Below are 13,149 nucleotides of genomic sequence, written 5' to 3' on the forward strand. Positions count from 1 at the left end.
AAACTTAAAAACAGACTGAAACAAGAAAAATTCACAATTCAATTTTATTCCACAGTGTAGAAGCTGAATTGAAACTATTACTAGTATTTATTAGTAGATTATAGGAAGCACCGGCGAATCACTACCTACGGTAGCAATTTGATTTCACTGATCATACTTTCAACATAATCCAGTTCTCCGTGCGCCCCAGACAGCAGCAATTCAACGTGTATAGTCACCCATTTGGATTTTAGACCTAGGCTTTTTATTCAGACTTCTAGCTTCTATTTCCCTAATGTTTGCATTGGGGAGAATTGAGATCTTTTGCTTTTATACCTAGTAAAGAGATCTTGCTATGTTTAAGCCTTGTTCATTACGAGATAGAGGGACAACTTAATGTCTATACAGGGCAGCTGATTACTACTAAAACTTCTTAAGTACACAACTAGACCTTAAACCAGACCTCAATCATGGTTGTTACCAACCCAGCTTAACTTCTTAAGCTAAGTGAATCCTGATTTGCTGAAAACCATAAGTAAACAACAATTTTTAAACCCTTCTAACGAATTATCATTTTCACATAAGAACCAAGCAGAAGTTAGAACTACAGATCACTATCATTATTGCGCACGGGGTAAAAGTTTAATGTTGTTACCGTTATGCGTTGAAGCGCCAGAATTGAGCTAAATGGGAAAGTTAGAGGCAGCTCTTTAAAATATCATTTCTATACAAGGGGTGAATGGCAATTCTCAGCTGTAGGATTAATGACCCAGCTACTTGGGAAAGTTGAAGCGCCAGAATTGAGCTAAATGGGAAAGTTGGAGGTCCTTTACAAATTGGATTGGATAATTTGGATCTTTCACTTGTGCGCTACTTGGCTCCTCTTGATCACCTGTTATATATCCTAGAACATATGAGAACAGTAATGATGTTAGAACACAAAAGATATCAAATCCTAAATGTACAACCAGAAAACTGATTACCAACAGATGGAAGCAGCACCAACTCACCAAACCATGTTTTTTCATTGAGTGCTTCCAAAATTCGTTCTAGGAAAAATGAAAACATTTTTATCTGATTCAATCATATGGATATGACCTTTTACCAACATGTATAATGAAGGCAAACATATATCATCGCATCACATATTGCATAGTCCACCCAATTTATCTTTTAGTTGTTAATTGAGTGCTAAGAAAATTCATTCTAACAAAAATTAAGACATTTTTATCAATCACCCTGCAATTGGTGCCTTGGAAACTTACAATTTGGAGATCCTTCTATTCTCCACTTCATTTTCACATTTTTCTTTGAAATTTGTAGAAAGCTGCTGCTTCACTGCAACTTGGAAAAATCCTACAAAAATTTAGAGGTAGAAAAATCTCAGTATCACAAAAAATAAATAAGCTACTAACTATTGTTAATAAACCTGAACCAAAGATGATATGCTTACCTAGCAGCTAGTTTGTTTGCCATGCACAACACCATCTTAGATCTGAGAGTAGCATGCAATTTCATTTAGAAGATTTGAAATCATTTATCTAAATATCTATCTAACCAAAACTGGTTGCGGAATAATCATATTACCAAGGCTTTTCTGTTATTCTCGCCGGATAAAGCTGAAATTTCATAGAAAGCTTCTGGTATAACGAAGCTCTTCTCTTAAAAAACTGAAACCAAACCTATAGATGCATAGTAAACACAGTTTAACAGTACGTCATATACGTACTGATGGTTAATACATAAAACCAAACTGAAACCAAACCAAAAGCCACCAAAATGAAACTAAAATACCAGATCTACAAACGAAACGAACGTAAAACATGATTTTATAACTAGATCTGGACTATTTTCATCAAAAACCACCAGTACATCATATACGTATTGATGATTAATACACAAAAGCAAACTAAAAACAAACCAAAGACCAACAAAATGGAATTAAAACATCAGATCTACTAATGAAATGAACATAAAACATGACTTTCTATCTAGATCTGAAGGATTTTTATCAAAATCGAAGTAAAAAAATTAAAAAATCAAGCACGAATATCGTAAGAACAAAAAATCCACCTACCGATTACACTTGCAGAGCTCGAACTCACGAATCGAACAAAGACCTCAAATAATCTTCACTTGCAGACGTCTTCTCTGAAAACATAAATTGAGAGAATGAAAAAGAAACGAACGTCTCTATCCGTTTTTATATAGTGCGGGGTGTTTTGGGAATTATGATAATACGTCACATGTGTCCCGCACGTGTACAGGAGGACCTAGGCTTAAAAAATTAGATCCAGTTTCATGTTTTCTTTTAATTATGGACCTATGCTTACTGGGTTTTAATGGGTGGACCTGCCACTAATTAGTATCACTAAACTAGTACTTATAGGTAATTCCTACATTACTGAATGATCCATTTAATGGGGCTTCTATATATTATTTTTCACTTTTTTAATTCGATCGCGAGTTTTAATTTATCCGTTTCATAAAGAATTTTCAGGGTTTTTTTGTAAGGTTCTGAGAAACCTAAAAACTTTTGATTTCACTTTGAATTTCTTATCTGATCATTCACAATCATAATCGATTTGTAACCTTGTTACGATTCTCATCATTTTGAACTAATACCTACGAATCATTTCGAAAACATTTCATCACCAAGTTTTAGGGTTTATCGTTATGATTCAACTGATCTATTAATCGTTTGATCCGATTTTAAAATTGATTTCAGATTCGTAATTAGTGAATCTAAATCTACATCACCCATCTGATGTTTTTGAACGGGAACTACTTTCGGATTTGGACCTATTTAGAATTTATCTGTTATTAATTTATTTTCATAGCTTTCCTGCTATTGCAACAAGATAATATGGTTTTCAACCTCTGATTATTGATAACTAACGCAGAGAACTTTCCTTGGCTGTTCCCGGAAATGTTCTTAAGTTACATCTTTTTAGAAACCTCAGTCAAAGTTTTAAATGCAACCAACTCAATTAAAGGTAAGTCTTTACTTTATTTTCAATTATTTACATGATACTTGTATTACAGTCTATGTTCTTGGATGTGCATCTGGTCTTGGCATGTAATTAGATGTGTATCTTTGATGCCTGCGCATTTTATACATCCTGATAGACCAGATGTATATATGCAGGGGAAATACAAGTAGACTATGAGATAGATTGATCTGATGGAGAAGAGGGTGGTTATGGCAGAGTCGATGCTGGAGGGTACATTACAGTACCAATCTGGTCAAGCTAAGTGTTCAAATCCATCAAGGTATCATATCCGCATCCATCTCAAATCCAATAATTATTCTGCCGCTCCTCCGTTCATGTTGATTTCATATCAGTCTGTTTAGATAAATGCTTAGTAAATTTGCTAGGTACGAATTAAAACGTTCTCTCTTAAGATTCTGATGGTCCAATTGGGCTCTATCTAATAGTTTCTCCCACTAGATTCACCAACCTCATTGATTTCGATCAAATTCAGTTGAAATTGTCATTGGGGATTTTATCAATGCTGAATCTGGTGGTAATTACATTGCAGAATGCTATTGAATCCATTGAAAGGGCTGTAGAGCATGGAATAATGAATTTTCTTATTTCGTCAGATTCTACAATGCCATGGTTTGTGCTGGCTGATTGCCTAGCCAAGAAAGGTGTTCGATTAAATAAAGGTCAGGTGCTTACTTTCTCTTCCAGGCCTGCATTTTTTTGTCGAGGATGGAGTGGCCATCTGAATCACAAATTGTATTCTGTTAATACTTGCAAAGTTTAGCCTTTGTGAGCTATTTTTTTGGTCACAATTTGTTCTTAAAATTGGTTATTTGGTAGTGAAATTTCATTGATTTGGCAAAACCCATAAATATCAGTATTATTTATCACTTATCAGGTAATCTCTGTTTTGAGGTACAACAGAAAACTACTTGACGAAAAGGAATTTGGAGAAGCTCTATATGGGAGTATTCATTATGAGCTTTTTTTTCTCTTCAGCCTCAAGAGTCATAATATACTTGTAAGTCCATCATGCCTTCCTTCGTTTTATTTGGTTGTTAATCATAATAAATTGAATGGCTTCTAATTGAATGCATTAATCTAATCTACTTCATTCATACAATGATAGTCAAAAAATTGTTTTTAAATCAACAAATATGTCTAGACTTCCTTTGCTAGAGGAAAATAGATAGTCTTGCTTTAGTTACAGAAAAAAAGGGATCAGCAAAAACTGTTCTCCATTAGTTTCACAAACTCATTGAAATCTATCCTCCCATCACTGTTGTCATCAAATCTTCTGATCATTATATTGCAATTCTCCAATGTTAGTCCTTCTCTGATTCCCAAAGCAGACAGAACCTTCTGCAACTCATTTGCGTCTATGAACCCATCCCTGTTGTCATCAAACACATCAAAAGCAGCTCGTGCAGACATAGTATTCTTCTTTAAATTGTTTCTCCCACTATGTTTGGTTGTTTTTTCCCTAGGTCTTTTTAAATTTCTTGTCGGTTTGATTCTGTTTTTATAAGTCTCAACTGGATATAATGTGGATTTTTACTTCCATTACGTTGCAGATGTCGGTAACATATTGAATGACCTTACTTTTGGGGAGGGAGGCTGAGTTATAGGTGAGTTCTTTAACGGGGCACAATGCTTTCTTGCTTTTCGCCATCGAGCATTGATGTCTGTCCTGCGAAGCATCTTAACTTACAAAGCTTAACTGTCTGAATGATTCAAACCTTCAACTATAGCTAATGAATAAAGTTCTTTTTCCAGTGTAGGTTCTAAAGGTTTTCTTCAACTGAACTACCATTTGATGTGGCTGAGTTATAGGTGAGTTCTTTAACGCGACACAATGCTTTCTTGCTTTTCGCCATCAAACATTGACGTCTGTCTTGCGAAGCATCTTAACTTGCAAACCTTAACTGTCTGAATGATTCAAACCTTCAACTATAGCTAATGAATAAAGCTTTTTTTTCCAGTGTAGGTTCTAAAGTTTTTCTTCAACTGAACTACCATTTGATAGGGTTGATTTCTTATTTTGTTTCCTCCTCCATCAGAAGTCAGAACTAAGGTTTGATTAGCTGTTTTCTTTCGTTTTGATTGTAACTTCCGTTTTGCGACTATGTCTGCACAAGCTGCTTTGAAACCAACTCAGGCACCTGGGTGTCATGAAGCGGGAGCAACCTGTTCGACTGGAACATCTCCTAATTCCTGATCTGGAAGGGTGTTACCCAAGGTATGATGCTGTATATTTAATGAGATTGGGAATCTAGAAAGATTAATAATGTTGGGGACTGCTAATAGGGCTTTATTTAAAAGACAGGAATTGAAGGAAAGCCGTTTTGGTACGTGGATGATCCTGATCTTGTCGTGCTAAGGCAATCAAATATGTAGGAATTGAAGTTTGGCAAGCTGGGCTAATGATTATGGGTTCTAATACTCTTTTAGCCTTTGCTTTTTTCTTTTTGATGTGGTCTTCTTCGATGTTGTTTGGACTAAGAATTTGTATGACAGAACTTTTACAATATATACCAAATTTGTTTTGAAGTTAAAATGCTCTTAGTTTTCGATATTACTTTTATTTGCAATTTAAGGATTAAAAAAATAATTTTATATAATTTAAAAATAATATATTGGCTGGTAATTCAATTTTGGAATTAATGACAAGTAATGTCCGTCAAAAATTTAAAATTATTGACAGAGTTTAATATTGATAAGTATTGACAGTAGGTTACTATCAATTACTGTTTTACATCTCAAATAACGACAGGCCTATGGACAGGCGAGGTCTGTCAATAATATCTATTAACGACAGACCTAGTCTGTCGAAAAAGTTGGTTTCTGGCTTAGTGGTGCACACCAAAGTTATCGAAACCAAATAAGAAATCTTCCTCGTCTTCAAATCTTCTTTAATCTTCAATAAACACCTGCACAACACCACTTGAATCTCTTGTAATCAATCACACATAGAACGGAGTCTGTTAACAATGGATTTTCACAAGACGTTTTTAGATCTACAAACTAAAGATACCGTCGATACTTCGATCTAGTTTGACTGAATTTTATATCAGAAGAGAAGATTCTCAAGAATAAACAAACTAGGTGCAATCAAAGTTCAACAACCGTTAGTCAATCAAACCAATCGAAAATTAAAATAAACTGCAATTATCCAGTTTCCCACCAATGGTACTCGTAGACGCTTCTTGATCCCACAGAAGTCTTTAAACGAGCGGTCTAAGAGATTTCGCCTAATTAGGGTACTTTCCTCTCCGATTAGACGGCTCCACCAAAAACAACAAAAAGATGAAGTTTGCATGGCTCTTAGGATAGTTTGCTCGAAATGCAAACTTAGGTATTTATAGACCAAGGATGTTTGGACACCAAGGAATTTCCAAAACCGAATATTCTCAAGATATGCAATAAATGCCTTAATCAGTTTTCATAATTTCTGGAAATGATTTGTCCAATATTTCCGAAATCTCACTAGAAAATCTCCAATTAGTAAATGCAGATTACCAATTTTTATTCTCTAAACATGCATCTAATTGCTGGTATTAAAAGCATATAAAACTAATAACCTTAATTAAAAGATTCTTAATTTATTTCGGTCCGGGAGCTCCTTGAGTTATTAAGGAATATCTTTGAACAATAAAAGATAACAATTACTGAACATGTTCAAAGTATGTCGACATCTTTTCTTTGTAAATCCTCTTTCATATTTACAATCTTGGAACCGATTATACCACACTTCCAAACAAGTTAGAATTGGTTCATATGTATTATAAGAACTATGTGATTGATCAAATATCAAATCACTAATCATGGGCTTACGATTTTACCAAACACAAGGATTGGTTCTACCTTAATATGGTTACTGGGACCGGTTATATCAGTTACCAGGATCGGTTATATCAGTTACCAGGACCGGATACCATATTCTCATGGTATTACTTGTGATCGGTTACACAAGTCACCAGGATCGGTTACACCAATTACTAGGACCGGTTACGCCAATTACAAGGATCGATTACACAACTCTTTTGTGATCGGTCACACCAATTACTAGGATCGGTCACACCAATTACAAATATCGATCATACCATCTTAGGTGATTACTTAGGATCGGTTACACTAATAAAAGTCATACCAATACATAAGTCAGGCACTGTGATTAGTTTTACCAAGATACATAACAAATTATGATCGGTTCTACTAACTCACACATATTGGTAATCCAAATATATGTAATGAATAACAATACCAATAAGCCTAGCGATTTCCTTTCGATTCATAAAACAAGTTCATGAATGTACTTCCTTTAAACAAATGCAAACATTGTTTCCTAGGATGAAAACTTCACCTTTACCCATACACACAATCACAATAGCATTCATACGATTATGTCAATGTCTTATTGTTTGACAGTTTATGTTGATTTTGGTAATTTCGAGTGTGTGGGTGAGAAACGAGTCTAAACCCTAAACAATGTACTGCAAGGGAGTACTTTGATTCGAGAGATCAATCTGTACAAATCCGGCCTAAACCAAGAAATGGCCGTTCCAGACTTGCTTCAGTCACAAAGTGAAGGAGAAGGGTTGGTCTAGGGAGGGAAGCGAAGAGAGTGCTGAGACCAGAATGGTTGATTCGGGAAGAGTAGTTTTTTGACGACTTGTATCAGAAAGTGAAAAGCTAACAGATGGGAAAGCTAACAAGTGATTTCTGAGTGTTGTATTCTCCTGACCAAAACTTGTCCTTTAGTGGAAATAGGTGAGACCTATTTATACAAGTCGCAACAAAAACATACCACAGTCTCGTAAGAAGTGGAAACAGTTGAGTAAATGGAAGAAAGTGGTAACGGGTAACGCCTGGAATTGATGTTTCCATAATGAAGGAAACGTTTCACCATTACTTCCTGTATTTACTAACCGCCTCACTCTTATGACACCTTCTTGTAACAGGTGTACTGTACGCCACACGTTGTAAACCGCCAGACCAATACCCTGATGAGCATCCCCCAGTTTGTTACATGTTTTGATGTCTCGATTGTTTTCGTGGAAAACGTGTAGCATGTTGCTATTGTTTGGGAAGTTAAGATCGAGAGGCTTACCGGTTCGGTGGTGACTTTTGACGGTTGAGACTTCGCATCTTGAAAGGAAGGTTAGTCGTTGATCGTGGTTACCTTCCGTTGGTAGCCAGTGGCGTGGCCACGGTGCTGGCATGGCTTGCGTGGCGTGGCTAATTAGGGTTTGGTGCCGTGACCAAAGAATTGGCACAGCTAAATATGTGTCGTGGCCAAAGAGTTGGCAGCGTATCCAAAGGTTTCCACAATTCGTTTGATGGCAAGTTTGTACGGCTAAGATCTGCATCTCAGGAGGAAGGATAGTCGTTGATTGTTACAACCTTCCGTTTGGCAGCCAGTGGCATGGCCGGCATGGCTTTGGCGTGGCCAAATTAAGGCTTTGGCACCGTGGCTAAGAGTTGGCATCGTAGCCAAGAGATTGCCACAAGTCGTTTGGTGGCAAGTTTGTACGACTGAGATCTGCATCTCAGAAGGCAGGACAGCCGTTGATTGTTGCCACCCCGTTTGGCAGTCAGCGGCATGGAGGCATGGCCGGCAACGGATAAATATCCGGCAGATATTGGCAGTTCCGATAAGGTTAAGAATTATCGGATATCCGATAATATCCGACGGATATCAAAAAATCCAATTCGATAAGGTTAAGGTTAAGCTATCGGATATCAGATTTTTATCCGTTAATATCCGATAACTAGGAAAAAACTAAAATCTTGAAAAAAACAGTCTTTGGCTTTTTAAGTTCAAAATGTTCAGTGAAAAGTACAAACCCACACAAACACAGTCTAGCGAATGCAAAAGAAAGTACACTACAGGCTACAACAAAGCCAAAAAAGAAAAAAGCAATGTTTAACAGAGTAACAGTCACAGAGGCTAACAATGTCAACACGCTGGTGAGTAGTGTAACTTAGTGTGATCTTGCTTGGCTGCCTGGCATGTTATATCATTGCATCAACTTCACTTCAGTCCACGATTTCCGTATCTGCATTCACAAATCACAAATAATCACTTGATAAGAACCACTATAAGCAACAGTGCAACACACATACCTTCATGCTAACCAAGCAAAAGATAATGGGATCTCAACATTAGAAAATTTGAGCTGAATAGCTTTTTCGCAGTCATTCACATTACAAGATTCAAGATCACTTCCACTACAGCTTTTTCGCAGTAACTACAAAATACTGTACAAATTTTCATGATAACTTGGACTTGACATAAGCCATTGTCCTTACTCAATCTAAATCATCTCAATGAAGTATAAAACAAAACACATCTAATGGAACACTACTAGCAGTACGAAAGCAGGGTAGGTTTCTTAATACTTTGGTGCTGGTTTCTTAATAGCAGGGAAAATGATGCGACATATCTATGCAGGCAGCAAATATAAAGAGACACCTTATCAAAAAAAAAAAAAAAGAATATGTGCTGGAAAGTCTAGCAGAGAATAAGTGTTCGAATTTGAGAAAATAATAGATGCAGGGAAATGACAAAGTCACAAATTGGCATAAACTCAGCTGGATACCAAACAAAATATCTGAAGACGAATAAAAGGTGAACAAGCAATTCTACATATGCTTGATAAAGATCCTGTTTCTTTGTTGATTAGTGAGACGACATGGAGAATCAGCTACAGGCTGCACACAGCTCTACTCTCTAACAAAAAGGATATCATAAAGCCTGAATTTTCGTTAGTCAGATAGCACTACATATGGTCAGTTGGTACAAGCATACTAATTACATGGAACAAATCTTGGATAGATACTGCAAACTATGGACATTAGATAACTAACCATCCAACGCAACCATATGCTTAAGTGAAGAATGCACAACTGTTCTGTTAAGCACGGTATGTGAGTCTATGATCTGTCTACTTTAATCATGCAATATCAGAATTAATGGTTAATTAATACCATACGAAATGGTTGATTAATCGAGCTATTAACACAGTTGGTGTCTCACTGATATCTCTCAAAGTCAAATAACCTAATCTGAGGCGCATCACTCACTCTGTGGGAAAATTTAAGATGAATGGGTCCCAACATTTTCACAACCAAATGGTCTGCGAGTCTATGATCTGTCTACTTCAATCATGCGTCATTTAATTACAAGTGCAATCTAAAGTCTAAAGTCTGAAAGTTCAGAGTCTGAAAGTTCAGAATAAATGTACATTCACAGCTCTACTAAAAATTTATAAACAGATCAACTATTGGGACACTAACAGTTAGTGAAGAATTAACCCAAAATCACCAGTGTCACAGCAAATATAATGCTCATAGAATTCTTACAGCTCACGACAAAAACAACAAATCAAAGAACATTACCTGGATGAGCAGATTCTGTTGCTTTCCCTAGTGGTGATTCTTTCTGTTAAGGGGACAAACATCACTACATAAGTGAGTATACAATCTTGCAAAACATATTGTCTAGTAGAAAGAATACTATCGAAAATCCAAATAATCCACAAGGAGATGCAGGACGACTAAAGTCAACAATGCACTGATTGTTAATTGGCTGGCTAATATTTCACATATACTCAACCAAAATCAAATTGAAGAAAACCATTACTATTTAACTCAAAAGAATAGAAAGGTCCCAAAAATCGAAACCCTAATTTTCTCAGGAAAAAAATTGATTCTCAAAATTAAACATAGAATTATAGAAACATTCATGACTTACTTAGTCTTTCGATTAGATTAGAATCATTAGAAGAACATCAAAATCATACATCAAAATATGCAATCGATTTTGGGAAGAAAAAAAAACCTAACTTTGAAACATTAGAATCATTAGATTCATGACTTACTTAGTTACTTCTCTGAGAGTCTCTGATAATCACTCAGTCCGTCTCTCCCAATCTTCTCAAACTTCTCGATCTGATTCTCTTCTGTGTTAGATGTAGAATGAAAAAAAAGGAAGATAATACAGTAGTCAGTAGATATTAGAGAATAGAGAGTATAGGTTCTCACTTCTCCGAGTCTATCGATAATACATAGGGGTAGTAAATTACAAGTACACCCCTAGGCTATCGGATGTCGAATATTAACCTAACGGAAAGATCTTAATCCGATTCCGATTTCGATAAGAGGTATTATCCGATTGTTTATCGGATTCCAATATCCAATATGTTGGATTAAATTCTTTAGGATGTCGGATTTTCGGAAATGGATCTCGGATTTCGGCTATCCATTGCCAGTCCTACCGGCATGGTTTTGGCATGGCCAACTTAGGGCTTTGGCGTCGTGGCCAAATTAGGGTTTTGGAACCGTGGCCAAGAGTTGGCACCGTAGTCAAGAGATTGCCACAAGTCGTTTGGTGGCAAGTTTGTACGGCTGAGATCTACATCTCGGGAGGAAGGACAGCCGTTGATTGTTGCAACCTTCCATTTGGCAACCAGCGGCATGGAGGCATGGCTTTGGCATGGTTTAGGCGCGGCCAAGCTAGCATGTTTGGTCATAATGGTTGAATAATTTGTTATGCAGCTATGACAATGGTTGCATAACCTGTTATGCATCTACAAAAGTTGTTGCATAACTTGTTATGCAGTCCAGAAAACGGTTGCATAACACGTTATGCAGCTACTTTTTTCTTAGTATTGAAATCAACAAAAAATAAGGTTGCATAACTTGTCATGCACCTACAATAATATCTACATAACATGTTATGCAGTCGTGAAAATAGATGCATAACTTGTTATGCATCCGAAAATATGACTGCATAATGCATTATGCATCGATAAAATTGTTGCACAATCTTTTATGCATCGAGAAAATAAACGCATAATCTTATATGCATCCGTAAATATGGATGCATACTGCATTATGCATCAATTTTTTATGTACGCACTAAAATCAACCAAAACAATGCATAACTTTGTTATCCAAATGCATAATTTGTTATGCAGTGGAGAAAATGGTTGCATAATTCGTTATGTATCTGCAGAATGTGTTATGCATATTTTTTGGTGGCTGTGTAATGTATTGTGAATACATGAAAGAAGATGATGGTGTAAATACATGATTTTGACCAAGAGCCTCCGAATAACTGAAAGATAATGGTTTGCTTGGGAGTTAATGAAACATGAAAGAAGATGATGATGTGGTTATGACTGCATAACATGTCATTCAGTCGAGAAACTGTCTGCATAACATGTTATGCATTCGTGAAAATGGATGCATAACCTGTTATGCATCTACAAAATTTGTTGCATAACTTGTTATGCAGTCCAGAAAACCTGCATAACCTGTTATGCGTCCGAAAATATGGCTACATAATGCATTATGCATCGAGAAAATAGATGCATAACCTGATATGCATCCGTAAATATGGATGCATACTGCATTATGCATCAATTTTTTATATGTACGGCTAAAATCAACCAAAAAATGGTAATATAACTTGTTATAGATGCATAATTTTGTTATCCAAATCCATAATTTGTTATGCAGTGGAGAAAATGGTTGCATAATTCGTTATGCGTCTGAAGAATGTATTATGCATCGTTTTTGGTGACTGCATAATGGTTAAGTATCAAGTTTTCAAAAAAATTCCCTAAAATGAGGATCACCTCCGATTTTTTCGTTAAAAACAAAAATTTGATATTCTTGTTTGTACTCGTTGCGTAGCTCTTTTAAAAAGATTTCCAACGATATAAAGTTTGTAAAATTCTAAGACGCGGATTTTTAGATATGTCATGTCCAAGTTGCGCTGCCAATTATACCGCTGAAAAATTAGGCTGCGTAACGAGTTATGCCTGAAAATATAGTATGCATAACCAGTTATGTATTGATTTATATAATAATTTCATATAATTATGTGTGTCACGGTATACAAAATTAATTGTGGACCTGAGAATATGAGAATATTATTTTTTTTTGATCTCCCCCTAATTTCCCCTATTTACTAAGATGTTCTCATGTCCAACCTTGTATAATAAACAAAGGCCCACACAATAATAATTCCCTTTTTCTTCCTCCTCTCTATTTTCCATCGCTTTCTTATTTATAACACAAACATCTCATCATTCAAGGAATGCTCAAGTACAAGTGGGTTCGTAGTTATATTCAATCCACCAATCGCACCATTCGTCAACCCTCCACGCGC

At 36.0% G+C, this 13,149-nt stretch overlaps 2 long non-coding RNA genes across 16 annotated transcripts; one reads left to right on the plus strand and one right to left on the minus strand.

Moving 5' to 3' along the window:
* The first annotated feature begins 2,452 nt into the window (after positions 1-2,452).
* On the plus strand, positions 2,453-5,526 carry LOC113289887. Of its 15 annotated transcripts, XR_003331216.1 has the most exons (8): positions 2,453-2,975; positions 3,128-3,252; positions 3,523-3,652; positions 3,894-3,990; positions 4,544-4,597; positions 4,746-4,802; positions 4,957-5,208; positions 5,292-5,520. It is a non-coding gene; the product is annotated as an uncharacterized LOC113289887 (long non-coding RNA). The 15 variants fall into 15 exon arrangements; XR_003331217.1 differs by adding an exon at positions 3,432-3,507 and having other exon boundaries at positions 3,587-3,990; positions 4,746-5,208; XR_003331208.1 differs by having other exon boundaries at positions 3,523-3,990; positions 4,952-5,208.
* Positions 5,527-8,767: 3,241 nt separating this feature from the next.
* LOC113286339 lies at positions 8,768-10,991 on the minus strand. The gene is made up of 3 exons (XR_003329238.1): positions 10,853-10,991; positions 10,371-10,413; positions 8,768-9,028 (listed from the first exon to the last, which is right to left on the minus strand). It is a non-coding gene; the product is annotated as an uncharacterized LOC113286339 (long non-coding RNA).
* Positions 10,992-13,149: the final 2,158 nt, after the last annotated feature.

The sequence above is a fragment of the Papaver somniferum genome, chromosome 6 (assembly GCF_003573695.1).
Source record: "Papaver somniferum cultivar HN1 chromosome 6, ASM357369v1, whole genome shotgun sequence".
Classification (NCBI taxonomy): domain Eukaryota; kingdom Viridiplantae; phylum Streptophyta; class Magnoliopsida; order Ranunculales; family Papaveraceae; genus Papaver; species Papaver somniferum.